We start from the raw sequence: 15,419 nt of genomic DNA, 5'->3' as shown, positions 1-15,419 counted from the left end.
CTTGCACGTGTGCATGCCAGCACGTTTAATTATATCTTTCGCGTAAGCCTGTTGTGTAAAAAACATGGTGTCGCCTTGTCGTGAAACCGAAATACCCAAGAAGTAGCTTAATGGGCCTAGATCTTTCATGGAAAACTCTTTAGAAAGCCCCCCCCCCCCCCCAGTAAGTGGTGTCTAAGAGTGTCAGTTGAGGTTACCAAAAGAATGTCGTCGACATATAAAAGTAGGTAGGCCGTTTCTTTACCATTGTGAAGTGTAAAGAGGGAAGAATCACACTTTCTTTCAGAGAAGCCCAAAGTAAGAACATAGTCAGTTGTGACATTCGTCAATTTCGGGTCACTTTTGTTATGTAAACCCGACCCGTTTGTAACCCGAACATTTCAAATATATAAAATATTGGATCTTGTCATTTAAAATATATAAAATATGGTTTTTTTTATATTATGCATTGTTTGACCATTTAAACATACCCATTTTTATGCAAACCATAAAAGAATCTTTATACCCAACCCTTCACTCCTTCCCTATATATACACACCCATCTTCTTCATTTTACTCTTGCTACATCTCCAAAAAAACTCTCTCAAACTCCATAGATTCAAGGTTGTTATTTCTTATGTATTTTTTTGAAGTTTTGACTTCTCAAGTCAAACTAACTATAGTCTTTCATTCTAACTTGTTCATCTAACATTACTAACTCTTGAATATGGTGGTACAACATATATATAATACACACCCATTATTTCCTTTATTTGTTACGACACCGACTTTGGTTGGTTAAGTTTCGAATGTCATAAGGCAAGGCTTCTTGGAGGACTTCGTGTTCTTGATATATATTTACACACACATAACTTATTATACATATCACTTATAACTAACTTCTAACCCTTTAGTTTGTTCACCTTATTTACAAGTTCCATGGTGTGGGTTTGTATAAGACTAACCTCGGTTTAACCGAAACTAGTCCAAACCGAAAACCGAACTTTTGTTTACTAGTTTTGCTAAAATAGTTGTTTAAACATGTTTATTGCTAGATTTGAGTTTCAAAAATCATTTTTACAAGTTCTTTGATATTAAGCATATGGAATCCATCTATGAACTCGTTGGGAGATGGAAACCGAACTAAACCGAAACTTTTGCTTAAAAGACTTGTAGTTAACTTTTTTTTTTTTGTAAAATTTAAGTTTTCTTCATTTATAAACCAATATACAAGTTCTATGATATTTGGGCATGTAGAAACCATCTATGAACTATTTGTGAGATGGAGACCAAACCAAACCGAACTATACCGACTTTTACTCGCTTAAGACACACAAGTGTGTTTTTAGCTATCAAGACTTGTATATTTCTTTAAAAAATAGTTTACAAACTGATTTTAATTATTTTCTTAAGTACTTGGAATAGTTGGATCCAACTTGATCTCATAACATAGTTTTGACCGACAAAACCGAACACTCGCTTAACGTGCGTTGTTAGTTATAAACAATAGATCTACGTACTTGGTTAAGTGTTAGTATGTTTCAATGAGTTATCTCATAACAATTAATATTTTGGAAAGTTGACTTTGGGTTCGACCATTTGTCAAGACCCGAACCGATAACCCGAACACTCGTTTAAAAACCCGTTTTAGTATCTTTAGCCTAATGGAACTTGCATTTTAGCATTTTCCCCACCTTATTACTTAACATTGGTTAAGTAAATATTAAGGTTAGATACTTTAACCCGGTTTTGAGCAAACATACATTTTTTAAAAGGGTTATTATTATAAATTCTTAAATAGTTACATTTTAAACCTTGAACTTTAATTGATTAGTTTTTGCAACAATTATTTTATTTAAAGATCTTCAAAACAACCTTTCTAAATCCAAGACTTTCTTTTATTTAGGCTTCATACGTTAAACTCGTCGTTCCGGCAAATCTCCAAATAATCAATCTTTCAAGTTTATTACTTGAACGTGAGTAACTTCATACCCCGTTTTCTATCTTTTATTTTGGGGGTGACATTTCAACTTATCTAAACTAAATGTTTTATACTTGGGGTCTTAAACCACAAACGTTGTTGTATACCTTACTTGAATAATTGCTCGATTTGGTGTTCTATGCTTATTTGACTATGTGTTTATCGCTTTTGGATGGTGGAACTATAAATCCTAGACCATTTGGCAACCCCTCATGTCAAGGTGTCGTTAACGTAATGCAATTAACGATAACTATAAAATCCTAAACTATTTGGCAACCCCTTATAGTTGGGTGTCGCTAACTTGTTAGCGATAACTATTTATCCAAGTTTATAGCTATTATTTATGGTTTTGTATACTAGTTTTGTGGCTTTTCATACTATATATCTATTGTTCAAACTTATGAATTGCTCACCAACCTTTGTGTTGATAAACTTTATTTTATGAAATGTTACAGGTTTGCATCTAGGTTGATTATGGAGTTCGGTGAAGAAAACGTCACAAATACCTTTTGATATTGTTCATAGTGATCTATGGACATCACCCATTTTAAGCTCGGTCGGACACCGTTATTACATACTGTTCTTAGATGACTATACTAATTTCTTGTGGACATACCCTATAGCAAACAAATCTCAAGTTTTCACCACCTTTACTCAGCTTTACAAACAAATCGAAACCCAATTTGAACGCAAAATTAAAACCTTGCAATGTGATAATGGCACCGAATATGTCAACAACTCATTCAAAGAATTTTGCGCCACCACCGGCATGCTCTTTCGCCATTCGTGCCCCCACACATCTTCTCAAAATGGTATTTGTGACGTTTTCTTCACCGAACTCCATAATCAACCTAGATGCAAACCTGTAACATTTCATAAAATAAAGTTTATCAACACAAAGGTTGGTGAGCAATTCATAAGTTTGAACAATAGATATATAGTATGAAAAGCCACAAAACTAGTATACAAAACCATAAATAATAGCTATAAACTTGGATAAATAGTTATCGCTAACAAGTTAGCGACACCCAACTATAAGGGGTTGCCAAATAGTTTAGGATTTTATAGTTATCGTTAATTGCATTACGTTAACGACACCTTGACATGAGGGGTTGCCAAATGGTCTAGGATTTATAGTTCCACCATCCAAAAGCGATAAACACATAGTCAAATAAGCATAGAACACCAAATCGAGCAATTATTCAAGTAAGGTATACAACAACGTTTGTGGTTTAAGACCCCAAGTATAAAACATTTAGTTTAGATAAGTTGAAATGTCACCCCCAAAATAAAAGATAGAAAACGGGGTATGAAGTTACTCACGTTCAAGTAATAAACTTGAAAGATTGATTATTTGGAGATTTGCCGGAACGACGAGTTTAACGTATGAAGCCTAAATAAAAGAAAGTCTTGGATTTAGAAAGGTTGTTTTGAAGATCTTTAAATAAAATAATTGTTGCAAAAACTAATCAATTAAAGTTCAAGGTTTAAAATGTAACTATTTAAGAATTTATAATAATAACCCTTTTAAAAAATGTATGTTTGCTCAAAACCGGGTTAAAGTATCTAACCTTAATATTTACTTAACCAATGTTAAGTAATAAGGTGGGGAAAATGCTAAAATGCAAGTTCCATTAGGCTAAAGATACTAAAACGGGTTTTTAACGAGTGTTCGGGTTATCGGTTCGGGTCTTGACAAATGGTCGAACCCAAAGTCAACTTTCCAAAATATTAATTGTTATGAGATAACTCATTGAAACATACTAACACTTAACCAAGTACGTAGATCTATTGTTTATAACTAACAACGCACGTTAAGCGAGTGTTCGGTTTTGTCGGTCAAAACTATGTTATGAGATCAAGTTGGATCCAACTATTCCAAGTACTTAAGAAAATAATTAAAATCAGTTTGTAAACTATTTTTTAAAGAAATATACAAGTCTTGATAGCTAAAAACACACTTGTGTGTCTTAAGCGAGTAAAAGTCGGTATAGTTCGGTTTGGTTTGGTCTCCATCTCACAAATAGTTCATAGATGGTTTCTACATGCCCAAATATCATAGAACTTGTATATTGGTTTATAAATGAAGAAAACTTAAATTTTACAAAAAAAAAAAAGTTAACTACAAGTCTTTTAAGCAAAAGTTTCGGTTTAGTTCGGTTTCCATCTCCCAACGAGTTCATAGATGGATTCCATATGCTTAATATCAAAGAACTTGTAAAAATGATTTTTGAAACTCAAATCTAGCAATAAACAAGTTTAAACAACTATTTTAGCAAAACTAGTAAACAAAAGTTCGGTTTCCGGTTTGGACTAGTTTCGGTTAAACCGAGGTTAGTTTTATACAAACCCACACCATGGAACTTGTAAATAAGATGAACAAACTAAAGGGTTAGAAGTTAGTCATAAGTGATATGTATAATAAGTTATGTGTGTGTAAATATATATCAAGAACACGAAGTCCTCCATGAAGCCTTGCCTTATGACATTCGAAACTTAACCAACCAAAGTGGGTGAAGTAACAAATAAAGGAAACAAGGGGTGTGTATTATATATATGTTGTACCACCATATTCAAGAGTTAGTAATGTTAGATGAACAAGTTAGAATGAAAGACTATAGTTAGTTTGACTTCAAAAAAATACATAAGAAATAGCAACCTTGAATCTATGGAGTTTGAGAGAGTTTTTTGGAGATGTAGCAAGAGTAAAATGAAGAAGATGGGTGTGTATATATAGGGAAGGAGTGAAGGGTTGGGTATAAAGATTCTTTTATGGTTTGCATAAAAATGGGTATGTTTAAATGGTCAAACAATGCATAATATAAAAAAATCAATATTTTATATATTTTATATATTTTAAATGACAAGATCCAATATTTTATATATTTGAAATGTTCGGGTTACAAACGGGTCGGGTTTACATAACAAAAGTGACCCGAAATTGACGAATGTCACACTTGATTTGGTCTTGGCCCAAGAATACCATTTTGGTTCTGATTGTTGTGAGGTTGTGTGGGATATGGGCATGGTGGTATAGGCCAGGAGGGTGATTGAGTTGGGTAGTATGGGGTCGGAGGGTGATTGGCTTGGTAGTGGGATGGGGTTGGCCAAGTGGGATAATAGGGTTGTTGCCATGGGTTTTGTTGTGGTGAGTAACCACGTCCTTTGCCAAAGTTTTGTCTTCCACGCCCACGCCCACGAGACCTTCCGCGACCACGAGACCGATCTTGAGAGGGTTCATAGCGATAATCGAGAATATGAGGGCTGTTTGCGGGTGTGTTTGCGGTTGCGGGTTTGGAGGCTGATGCAGCAAGGCCGTGCCGGCGGTCGTAGCGGCAGCCATAGCAGTTTCAGATTTTCGAGTTTCTTCATGTTAAAGTCGGGATCGGGCATAAATCAGAGGTTCGGTTTGTTGAAGAACCGTGGCAAAAGGACTATAGGCTTCATTGAGACCCGTTATTAGTTGTGTTACTAGTTTTGAATCGTCGATTTCTTTTCCCACATCCGCCATCTGATCGGCAAGCATCTTTAGTTCTTGGCAATACGCGGTGCAATTCGTGAAGTTGTCGAGTCGGGTGTTCGAGAACTTGTTGGCAAGGTAGATTGCACGGCTAACATTGGCTAACAAAGAAGTAGACTCTTTCCTTTTTTATTGACTAACATCATAGAGACATTTGACGTTTAACGAGATAGTATAGTTCTAGATTAAAGCTAGAAAAAAAAAACTTCTATATTTTTATGAAAATATATGTACAATTAAGTTGGTATACATTGATCAATAGGGGCCATTAAATATTTAAAATTTATTTTTCAGGCGAAATATCATTACAATGGAAGATTGAATCACAGTTAATTGCTTACGTTGAAGAATACATGAAGAGATTTATTCAAGTAGCAATCTACATGACTTTGACAATCATTGAAGGATCATGTAAAGTAACCTTCATTTCCATGAAAATTTCTCAAAACCTGGTTGTTTGCAAGACAAAAAAATCAAACATAAGAACCGTGGGCGATATCCCATATCGATTGTCCAACCTCTTTGGAAATCGCTTAATCATCATCAGAAGCCATGTTGTTGATGCGTCTCAACCAGCCGTATCTAACAAAACTCAATACAATTCATAATACATGATCGATTAAAACAATTCAAATCCATATAAAATATGTCTAAGTACAAAATATGTTTAGAAGAAATCTTCGATAGGAGGATGTTTTCCAATAACGAATGATTTAAAGTTGAAACCACTAAAGCAATAGTAAAAACCTTTGGAAACAAACAAAGCCTCCGTCCCGCATAAAAGAAAACGACATGGGTCTAATTTGAGCCAAGACTCGATTCACAAATAAGTTTTTGGCTCATTACAATGAATGAACATTTACGAGAGAGAAAAGCTTCAAACAAGAGAAGTAGAGAACGGTTAATGCAAAAAGCAATTTAGATACGTTTTCACAAGTCAATTCTTTTAAATAGGTATTGGTTGTTTTGATTAGTCACAACACTCAAAAACACATAAAAACACTCTTAAAACAACCGTACTAATTTAGATACGTTTCAAGTCAGTACTTTAAAAATGGCAATCAAGGAATTCCTAGCATCCATTAATGTTGGTGCTTCATTAGCATCCTCCAAGCTGTAAATACTTTATCCACCAATCGAAACCCCAATTTTTTTTGACAATTTGGTTTATGCGAGATGTCGACGGTTCAAGGCGTACTAGGTACAAAAGATGTGGTATGCTTTTCAAAGCCGAGTCAAGCTCAACTATGAAAAGTTATATAGAAAAATATTGCACGATGAGTAAAAGCACCCCGCTAAAGGTCAATCATCAATGGTGTGCGATGGAAAATCTTCGAAATTTTGACATTAATATGGTTCAACATCGATTTGCAAAGTTCGTGATTCAAAAGGGTTTATTATTGACCACTTTGACAACCAACGCTTGACAAAAATTATTCAAGAAACTTTGCAACTGCTTTACAATCACGTAAGTCGTTCAACTCATAGACATCATTGTTTACATTTATGCAAAGAAAAAAAAACAAATTAATTAAGGTTTTGAAAATTTAAAACCAGTGTGGGACTATCGATGCTTGGTCGGCTCCACACAGTTTACTAGAATTGTACCTTTGCGAATTGCTCGTTGGGTAGATCCCAAATATACGTGGCAGATGATAAAACGTACGATTTTGTTTCGATTTTTTGAATACCCACATAACAAAAATAACTAATTTCATATTTTGGATTATGTGACACCTCAAACCCAAGGGCGTCTTAGCAATCTATTTTACACATATAACATATAGTTCTTATATTTTGAAATCCATAAAACTTGCAGCGAAAATATAACATCATTCATATTCGAAGATATAATACCCATATACTAAGTATTTTTTTATGAAATATAACATGCATAATAATAAAAAACATATGGATGTTATAGTCCCGTCGTAGTGCCATCCATACCCTCATATGATCACACCTGCTAATATGATATTTATACTAAAAGTCAGTTTCACCAAGTGTGTTATAGCTTTCGTAACATTCGTACATTCATGATACATCCATTATTAAGTAAACTAATAACACATGCATAGTGCATAAAGTACAAAACAATTATATCATACGGTATCTTACGTTATAGGTAAAAAAGTAATTAGTTCTCGATTTACCCATATTTCATATGAGGTCGTGACAACCCCCCACCCCCCAAGAAAAACAACCCGACTATGGTATTCGCTCATCACTAGTTCATACATACCTCAATGTATTTATCAAACAATAATTTCGTAAAAGGGAAAAAAGTAAATGAAACCATAGCCCGCACATAGCCACTAGTGAAGCAAGAAGGATGACATGCCTCAGTGGCATGTGCCTGGCATACGGCCTGTCGGCCCCAAACTATCATGGATGCGTATAATACTATAAATGTTGACGTAGAAGTCGAGTTTTTTTATCAAAATGGGTGGAGGGAAAAAGTATTTACCAATATAGGTGATTTGAAAATTAATTACCAAAATAGATGAAATTTCTTTTTTCTCACTCTTAATCTCATTGAATAAAAACAATGTTTATTAGATAAAAAGTAAACATGGTTTTCAAAAAAATATTCTCCAGCTTTTTTTTCAAAAATAAAACCTATATCTTAACTTTTTTGTTTAAATAATTAATTTAATTCTTAGTTAATAATTATTTTTAGTGTTACGATATATATGACTAAAAAACAATTCTATACAGAAGTTAAAAAAATAAATTAGAACCGTCTTTTGAAAAAGGTTAGAAACTAAATCAATTATATTTCTCTTCTTCGTCTTTTTAGTCATATATTATTTTTCTTATATATAAATATTAATAATTGTTATATATGACTAAAAATAATTGTTTTAGATCATTTTTAAATAACATTTTGTTTTAAATGTTTTCTTTAGTCTAGTTATATATGGAAAACTAAAAAACATCTTTAATTGAGAATTAAAAAATTAGTTAAACAATTTAAAATTTAGTTCTTATTTCAGAAAAAATAGTTGGGGGATATTTTATTTTAAAGTTTATTTTTCTAAATACCTAAAATAAAGAATTTAGGAAAACTCACAATAATAAAATTGTGATATGTCCTAAAAGATGTTGATACATCGACAAGTACCGATACCGGTTTCAATAATACTAATACAGGTACCAATATTGTTCGGAGTACCGCAACTCGTATGGCTTACGTTCCAAAAAATAAACTATATTTTTAAAATATCTGTTTTACAATGTTAACTACACGAAAAACAAAAATCCTCTATATATACGCCTTTTCCTTTTATACATATAACAACAATAATTTCATATCTATATATTAAAAAATAGTATGGCATTTACATATAAAAAATAAACATATTAAAATCTACGTTAATATATAAAAAAGATTTTGCATACTTATCTGAATAAATGTATTTTTAATAAGTTATTTGAAAATTCCAAACTTGAAAACATATTTTAAATCCTTACTGCTATTTTTCTTTATTGTTATGATATGACCAAAAAATATTTTTTTTATATACAAGCCACTAAATTTTATAAATGTAATATATTTGATATTCAATATATATTTAATAAGAAATGTTTTTATTCAATGAGATTAGGAGTGAAAAAAAAGTAACTTCACCTATTTTGATAAATACTTTTTAAATCATCTATTGGTAAATAATTTTTCCTCTCCATCCATTTTGATAAAAAACTCTATCAGCCTTAAAAGACATTTTAAAGTTGACGTTGACTAATTTATAAAGTATTCCCCGGACCATCAAACATATAACTCCCGTTCAAAACACCTCATTCCATTATCCACAAAAATATAAATTTAATAATGAAACCATTGATTATGCCAAAAAGTAATTATAAGTTGTATAACTAGAAACAAAATCAAAAAGGTGTTACACAAATATAATATAGTTCAAACCCACCCAGGGTGTCCAGGTTCATCCTCCCAACAAGTTACTATATTATTATTAATAATCTCCATTCCACTAAACCAACCAACCAACCCATTGTCTTGTTTGTCTTCCTCATTCTTCCTTCCAACATGCATCAATGGCGGCCATGACCCATCTTTCAATCAAAACCCAATTTCACCCAAGACACACAAAACCCATTTCAATTTCAACCCCAATTTCTCAAATTCGACAACTTTAATCTCATTCAAACAAAACCCAATTCGGAAACCGATCCCGGTCTCGTGCGGGTTAATTGAACCCGATGGTGGGAAACTCGTTGACCTGGTGGTTCCGGAGTCAAAGAGGGATATTAAGAAGAAAGAAGCAATGGGTTTGATTCAGATTAAGCTTTCAAGGATTGATTTGCAATGGGTTCATGTGCTTAGCGAAGGCTGGGCCAGTCCGATAACCGGGTTCATGAGAGAATCCGAGTTCCTCCAAACTCTTCATTTTAACTCGCTCCGGTTAGGAGACGGGTCGGTTGTTAATATGTCCTTGCCGATTGTATTGGATGTTGATGATGCCCAGAAGGAAAGGATTTCGGGTTCTGGTGCGACCGCGGTGGCCCTTGTCGATGGGGCGGGTAACCCGGTTGCCATTTTGAACAAGTAAGAAGGGTTTATAACTTTTTATGAATACTATGATTGCATATGTTGTTAATTGTATGTTTAGTGTAGTTAAAAAAACGAAACTTTAACGGTTTGGTTTATGGTTTAAAACTAGAGTTTTTATTTTTATTTAGAGCATGTAAAGTTAGAGATGGTAATTAAGTTTTAAGGTTTGAAATTTAAAAGTTTCGAGTTAGTTTTTTTTTTGGTATATTTTTTTTAAATTAGAGCATCAACGGTTGGTTTTTGAGGGCGTGTGACACTGACGTGGCGCCGACGATGGTTGTTTGTGACCAACGTGGCGTTGAGTCCGGTCGAACTAGGAATTGGGCATGGAACTGGTTTGGTTAAGCCTATTTTAATCATTTTCCATTTAAACCGGGAGGTTACTGGTCAGATAATGAACTGGACCGGGTGTGGGACCGAATTTTCAATTATTTTCACCTTTTGTTTTGATTCCAAATCTTATTTTATACTTTTAATTTTTATATTATTATATGAAGTCATCAGGGTCTTATGTCTAGTCAAATCTATCTGAGTAGTCCAACCATTGAACCAATAAAAGACTTCGTTTTAAGCGTATGTATAATATTAATAACCTCGGGTCACTTTTTGAAACTTGAACGTACCATATCGATCATTTTATTTTTGTTTTCTTTTAATATATATATATATATGTGTGTAACGCTATCATATCATTTTAAAGTTTTAACGGGCACTAATAATTTTGATACAAAAGGAACATGCTTAAATCATGAAACTGACCCGTTTTGGCTGACCCAAGCAACCTGACCTGTCTGCTTTACAGTTTGAACCTTAGTTAATTGTTCAGCCGAGAATTTTCATCAAAAGGGGTAGACTGTACTGTGAACGCCTTTATAAAACCTTTATAAAGGATAGTTTTTAGTTTTTGCATGTTGTATCGCTTCTCTTTAATAGCCACTAATCGTTTTGGTTTAAGAAACATGCTTAAACCGTGAAACTGAACCGTTTCTGCTAGTCCGGCTGATCCAACCAACCGGATCCCTTTACTTTGGTGGGGGTAATTTTGGTATTTCACAAACCAATTACAGGAAACACAATACAATTTTAGAAACAGAACATTTGTTTTCATGACACCAAATAGAAAAAAACACAAGCTATTTTGTTACGTTTGGTTGAATTTTCTTAGTTGTAAACAACTAAAAATAGTTTATTCGAGGAATCATGATTGTGTATTTACACTCTTTCGTTTCGTGTATCTACTGTTTAGCATCGAGATCTACAAACATAACAAAGAAGAACGGATAGCAAGAACTTGGGGTACAACAGCCCCGGGTCTTCCTTACGTTGAAGAAGCCATTACTGGTGCGGGTGACTGGCTAATTGGGGGCGACCTTGAAGTCCTAGAACCAATCAAATATAATGACGGTCTTGACCATTACAGACTATCCCCTTCAGAACTGCGTGCAGAATTTGAAAAGCGGAATGCAGATGCTGTTTTTGCTTTCCAGCTCAGGAATCCTGTGCACAATGGTCACGCGCTTTTGATGACCGACACGAGGCGTAGGCTTCTTGAAATGGGTTACAAGAACCCGGTGCTTTTGCTTCATCCACTCGGTGGGTTTACCAAGGCGGATGATGTCCCACTTAGCTGGCGTATGAAGCAGCATCAGAAGGTAATTTTTTGTTCTACTTGACTCCGGCCTGTTTCGGGTAGAACCCACCAACATGTTTAGCTAAACGGGTCGTGTTGTGTCCAATTTATTTTTGGTTAAAATGTGTTTTATGTCATATGTTAAATATTTATGCCAAGATTAGGAACTTAAAAAAGAGGAATTGACATAGGATTTTATGATCAAATGTAACTCTTTTATATACATTGATTTTTATTGTAAAATTGTGATTCTAAAGTACAACTTTCAAAAGATTTTTTTTTTTAAAGTTTGGGTTAAAGGGGTGTGTTCGTGTCAATTGGCAATATTCATTTTGTGTTTGGGTTGGACCCGCCAACATTACTTGTTTAGCACCTGTACCCAACACAACACGACCCAACATTATTTGTTCATGTAGATGACATCAACTGTAGCCCGGAATACCTGAATCATGCGACCCGAACACGACATGTTTAGCCCATTTATCTAAACGGGTTCGCAGATTATATGTATGTTGTAAACGTGTTAAATAGGCTGTAAATGGGTTGGTGGGCTGTAATAAGTGGGTCGACTCATTTATTTACACAGGTTAAACAGGTAAACCCGAACACAACATGTTTTTTAAACAGGATATAACAGCCCAAAGCTTAATTATTTTTGTGTCGTTTGAATTTATGTCATGGATTGCGCCCCTAGATTAGGTGGGCCCGAAATCCAAACAGTTTGACTTTTTTATATACAATCAAAATGTCAAATATGATTAAAAATGTATATTTTTAATTTTTTATATTAATCTAGTTCTTTGAATAAAACAATTAAGAGGGTTTATGATAAACACACTTTTGGCACTCTTGACCTGTGTTTTATTTCAAACACAACTCGCATGACCCATTAACAAGTATGCAAAGTTGAAATGCATGAAAGCTTCTAAATTGCTTTATCAAAATAAACTTTAGATCCTTGTTATAATATTATAATTTTCCTATTCAAGTATTTTACATTAATAATTCAAATCTTTAAAAAAAGGGTAAAAATGTTTTGATGTTTATGACTATCAGGTACTAGAAGATGGTGTTCTTGATCCAGAAAACACGGTGGTCTCAATATTTCCATCTCCAATGCACTATGCGGGGCCCACCGAGGTCTGCCAAGGCCCGTATCAACGCAGGTGCCAACTTTTACATAGTGGGCCGTGATCCAGCTGGCATGAGTCATCCGGTCGAGAAAAGAGATTTATGTGATGCTGACCATGGCAAGAAAGTACTTAGCATGGCACCCGGACTCGAACGGTTAAACATCCTCCCTTTCAAGGTACTTTCTTTTAAAATTTACTATAACAATAATTCTTTTTAAACATCATAAACCACTAATTCTTTTACATTGATTTGTTTATTTATTTATCTATTTCTTTATTATTTCAGGTGGCGGCGTATGACAAGACGCAACAGAAAATGAAATTCTTTGATCCGTCTAGAGCGCAGGATTTCCTATTCATCTCGGGTCCCAAGGTATTTTACCGAATATAGACTTAACAATATACACTTTAGCCGAATTGCATTTGACCTGCTATATTCTAAACTATTGAAAATTAAAATAATATATATAACGCGACTTGACCTGTATATCAGTAAATAGTCGAAATATTCATCTCTACCTCTAGAGTTATTTTACTTTTATTGTAATTTCTTTTCGGCTTTTTTAAAGTATAGCAACCCAGGTTGCTAACCCACTAACCAAGTCTTATCTGGGTTCTCTCTCATGGCTTAGTAGCTAACCTACATTCAGAATATAATAATTTTCTTTTTTGATTCTTGTTTTTAAAATATTCATATAAAACATACTTTAGTTTTTCCTTAATCATTTGTAATATTAAATACTTAGCATATGTTCATACATCTAAATAGGGTTAGTATCATAATAAAAACCAATGCACTTTCTCATTTTTTCACGAAATAGTCTCTCGAGTCTCGACATTATTTAGTCTTTTTGAAGTCCTAAACATGTAAATAATAAACTAAAAAAAAGTCTCTCAATATATTAAAGTCCTTAAAATTGTCTTCAATTGTGGAAATGTATTCAATGAAGTGACATTCAACAAATCAACAATTTTGAAAAAAAAAATTTATTTACATTTTTTTGTCCAAAATAAGAGGTAACTAGTCAATATTTGAAATATTTTTTACAACAATATACGTTATGGACTTTATTCATCTTTTTCTCTACAGTTAGATACAAAATTTTATTTTAACCGAGTTACATCCAACAATAAAGTATATCTTGGAACTACGAGATTGAAAAATACTTTACGCTGGATTTAACTCAGTTTTCATTCAACTTCATATTGTAGCGAAAAAACCCCGAATAAAACTAACCATTTTGATTTGTATTAAATGTTTACAAGTACAATAGTCTTACAAAGATTCTTGTGCTATATAAAATTTGTGGGCTGTTTTTTTGTATGCTTACATCCGATTTCATTTGTGTGACACAGATGCGGACACTTGCAAAGAATAGAGAAAACCCGCCAGATGGATTCATGTGCCCTGGTGGTTGGGAAGTGCTAGTCGAGTATTATGATAGTTGGCCACAAATGACTCTGGTAGGGTCCCTGAAGCCATCCCAGCGTGAGTCATTGGCACGTGACACAAATGGTTCGGTCCCCGAATCATGGTCCATGATGTGGGCTTGTTTTAGTAAGTGTGGGTTGTTTAGATAAATGCTACTTATCCAAATAAGTTGAGGCTGTGCTTCTGCCTCCATGTGTAAAGTCATGTGCTGGTTCTTGGGCACATTGTAACATATTTGTATTTGTGCTTTAGACGCAGTTATTTACTTGTTGGGTGTAAAGAAACTTTTTTCGTTTTCTTCTAGTGTATCGGTTGCGTTTTCTCTGTTTATATATTGGGAAATCAGAGAATAATATTTGATCAAATGTATAGAAAACCAATCACAAGAAGAATGTGACACAACATTTGCATTAAGTGGTAAAAACGTACAAGTTATAATAAAATCAATAATGGTGTATTATGAAGTCAACATCCTTATTTTCTCGTGATTTTAATATATATATTTAAGTGGTCACATGGGTTCATTTAGTGAAATATAAAGATTGAATATTTATCATCTTTGATGACTTTTGATCAATTATCAACCTCGGGTGTACTAAATTGTCTGCCGTAACTTTGATGAGTTCACATCAAAGGCAGAAATGAAAAACACAATAACACATGGGTTAAGTTGACAATTGATGGCAGTAGGTGGTGGTTGTGGGCCATGTAGTTGGTGGTGATGTTGAATGGCATTCATACTTAGTACGAAATCAAGATCGGACTAACAGTGTATGCAATGGTGATCCGTTGATGTCGCGGAGAGATGGCTTCGGAATAAGGAGAAAAGCAGTCAACATGGAGGAGAGGGGAGTTAGTGGCACGGACCGTTCATGGAGGAAGAGGGTCGTTTTGCCTTTGTGAAAGAGGGAGGTTCGTGGAAAGAGGTTTGCCATCTATGGCTTACTGTCAAGACAACTGCATAATAGAGAATAGAGATATCTCGACCCTTGTAGATGCTTTCGGTTTGGTTGAAAATTTTATAGATGTGTAAATAAATTGATTGAGAAATCTATAGTTACCTTAAGGTAGATGTCACACGTGTATAGTTTTTTTTTTTTGACAGATACCAAATAGAATTTCCTCTTAATATCCACCACCAAATATTGTGTTGACAACTTGTGCTTCATAA

At 33.9% G+C, this 15,419-nt stretch overlaps 1 pseudogene across 1 annotated transcript; it reads left to right on the top strand.

Moving 5' to 3' along the window:
- Positions 1 to 9,334: 9,334 nt before the first annotated feature.
- On the top strand, positions 9,335 to 14,590 carry LOC143570682 (ATP sulfurylase 1, chloroplastic-like; annotated as a pseudogene). Its single transcript, XR_013141976.1, has 5 exons — positions 9,335 to 10,047; positions 11,300 to 11,705; positions 12,740 to 12,992; positions 13,103 to 13,189; positions 14,173 to 14,590. The product of XR_013141976.1 is annotated as an ATP sulfurylase 1, chloroplastic-like (transcript).
- The last annotated feature ends 829 nt before the right edge of the window (positions 14,591 to 15,419 follow it).

This window comes from Bidens hawaiensis, unplaced genomic scaffold (assembly GCF_021521415.1).
Source record: "Bidens hawaiensis isolate Kalapana, Puna unplaced genomic scaffold, B.hawaiensis_p1.1 tig00025015_1, whole genome shotgun sequence".
NCBI lineage: Eukaryota > Viridiplantae > Streptophyta > Magnoliopsida > Asterales > Asteraceae > Bidens > Bidens hawaiensis.
This window is presented reverse-complemented; position numbering and strand designations above follow the sequence as displayed.